This window comes from Orcinus orca, chromosome 15 (assembly GCF_937001465.1).
Source record: "Orcinus orca chromosome 15, mOrcOrc1.1, whole genome shotgun sequence".
Taxonomy (NCBI): Eukaryota; Metazoa; Chordata; class Mammalia; order Artiodactyla; family Delphinidae; genus Orcinus; species Orcinus orca.
This window is the reverse complement of record NC_064573.1, coordinates 10,267,921-10,270,906: the sequence shown is the minus strand read 5'-3', so window position 1 is coordinate 10,270,906 and position 2,986 is coordinate 10,267,921. Positions and strand designations below refer to the sequence as shown.

General features: G+C 40.9%; 1 pseudogene; it reads right to left on the bottom strand.

Moving 5' to 3' along the window:
• Positions 1 to 672: 672 nt before the first annotated feature.
• Positions 673 to 1,204, bottom strand: LOC101271500 (60S ribosomal protein L9-like; annotated as a pseudogene).
• Positions 1,205 to 2,986: the final 1,782 nt, after the last annotated feature.

Here is a 2,986-nt window from a genome sequence, read left to right as displayed (position 1 = left end):
ATTTAATTGACATGTTTGACACACTTTAGATTGTCAAATTTACTGTGATGTTATTCAGTTTAATTTTTCATAGTAGTTATGCTCTCACCTTTCTAGTGGTTTCTTCTATTAGGTCATTCTGTTTTATGAGTATCAATTATCATTTTGGTAAAGTGTACACTTGTGATGCTCTAAAACTCAGGCCCTGGCTCTTTCCTGATGTGGCAAAAGGAGGCACTCAAGGATCTAGGAGTTCCCCATCTCAGTAGGCTCCCGCTCCCACATACCAGGAGACTTTGCCTCAGAGAAGCTTCTTTCATTTCTGACAGAGCATGTCTCCAAGACAGTAGGGATACTTCACAAACTCTCAAATATTTAATAGGCTCCTCATATATTTGCTTCCAAATAGTTCCACGTGCTGCATCTTGTTTTCTGCCATTTCTAGATTGTTTAACAGTGTCCAGAATCTTTTATGTGTTCAATAATATTTGATGATTAGATGAAAGAACAAGCAAATACATGTTTTAAATGAAATAATTAATAACTCATTCTTGATAAATGGTACTGTAACAAGCATCGATTCCTTTTTTGTTCTTTTAATGCAGGGCTTTGTTGCATCTTTAAAATATCACAAATAGATCTTAAGAATCATCTGGCTTCTTGTTTTTTCCATAGCTGGACAATTCTTAGATATTATTCATCAGCCTGTTGAACTGTTCCTTTTCCGGAATTATAGACACAATCCAAATTTTTTTTAACTATTGTGTTTTGCTGAATCAAAGTATCTGAGTATGACACATTTTCAATGTGTTTCCTTCAAGAATGAACTCATCTTTTGGGGTTTGAGATACTGAACAACAGATGATTGGTGTCATCCAAACGTTGTGGATATATTTTTTACCCAATAAATTTCAGATGTGAACAAGAGACCCATCCTCCAGAATAAAAACATTGATGGGAAGTGAGCATATGTAGACCTCAGCTTGTAAAGGAAGCCCAGTGCAATATCCCTGTACATGTCTACGGAGGGTCAAAACCATAGCCAGTTCCTTTCTACTTCCCCATCATTTGTCAACCTGGAATCTATTTTTCTTTCCAAGGAGACTTTTTTATGTTGATGTGATTGAAGTCCTCTGGGGTCCTTCATAATTACTGTGTGTCTCTTCTGAGCGATGTCGACATTCTCTGGAATGTCAATAATCTGATTGCTGAGAACGGTTTTCATTCTTGCAGGAAGCGGATTTCTCTTAGCATTCACCTGTTACGTACAAGTGACTGATAGATTTAAATTTTGGTGGCCCTGCCTATAATCACACCCTTTAATTAGCACTTGTTTGCTGCAAAATGCAAAACAAATAGGAGTGTTGGTGTTGACCTCTCAAAGACAGTATAGGATCCGAACCAACATACATCTCACTATTATAGAAGGGGTGACGTGAGTTATATGAGTTAGCTGAGATAATAATTCAAATTCATTCCAGAAGTTGTTTGGTACACCTTAAAGACTGATGTCTTACACAGTTGCTTAGCTGGCTGTTTCTTACATAAGCTTTGATAGTGACTAGAAAGTAAGTAAGGTATTAATGTGTGGTTAAGCCATAGGTAGCCATGATACAATGTGAAGAGTAGTAAAATAAATGCTCCAAGTGGCATGAAAGCACAGTGGAGGAATATGTTAGTTTGGAATAGATTTTTATAATACATAGCTCTGTGAAATCTTTCTTTTAGTGAATAATATGCTTTTAAAGAATCTCCCCACCTGTCCCCCCACCTCCTCCCACTCACTTTGTTCTGCCAGGTCCTCCTCGGCTACTGAATTAACATTATATCTTTACTACACACACACACACACACACACACACACACACACACACAGATGCTTATCTTGTTTCTTCTTATAAGAGCTAAGGTTTTGTCAGTTCAAGTTAGACAGTAAAAGCCTAAAATGCTTTTCTTAAATATATCTATTGTTGTTTGCTTCTGAATGTAAATTAGGTATTGAGTATTACTTCTTCATTTAAATGTGATTAACTTAAAAATAAAGTTAAAATAAAGGGTTAAAAATAAACCCTTTCCTGATCTGATGACATATTTATGCCACAACCTTTTATTTCTCAAGAAATAAAAAGGTGCAGAGGAACCAAGATGGCGGAGTAGAAGGACGTGCTCTAATACCCTCTTGTGAGAACACCAGAATCACAACTAGCTGCTGGACAAACATTGACAGGAAGACACTGGAACTCACCAAAAAAGATACCCCACATCCAAAGACAAAGGAGAAGCCACAATGAGACAGCAGGAGGGGCGCAATCACAGTGAAATCAAATCCCATAACCGGTGTTTGGGTGACTCACAGACTGGAGAAGACTTATACCACAGAAGTCCACCCACTGGAGTGAAGGTTCTGAGCCCCACGTCAGGCTTCCCAACCTGCGAGTCCGCCAACGGGAGGAGGAATTCCTAGAAAATCAGACTTTGAAGCCTAGTGGGAATTCACTGCAGGACTTTGACAGGACTGGGGGAAACACAGACTCCACTCTTGGAGGTCACACACAAAGTAGTGTGCGCATCGGGACCCAGGGGAAGGAGCAGTGACCCCAGGGAAGACTGAACCAGACCCACCTGCTAGTGCTGGAGGGTCTCCTGCAGAGTCGGGGGTGGCTGTGGCTCACTGTGGGGACAAGGACACTGGCAGCAGAAGTTCTGGGAAGTACTCCTTGGCGTGAGCCCTCCCAGAGTCTGTCAATAGCACCACCAAACAGCCCACGTGGGTTCCAGTGTTGGGTTGCCTCAGGCCAAACAATCAACAGGGAGGGAAACCAGCCCCACCCATCAACAGTCAAGCAGATTAAAGTTTTACTAAGCTCTGCTCACCAGAAAAATAGTCAGCTCTACCCACCACCAGTCCCTCCCATCAAGCCTCTTAGAAAGCCTCATCCACCAGAGGGCAGACAACAGAAGCAAGAAGAACTACAATCCTGCAGCCTGTGGAACAAAAACCACATTC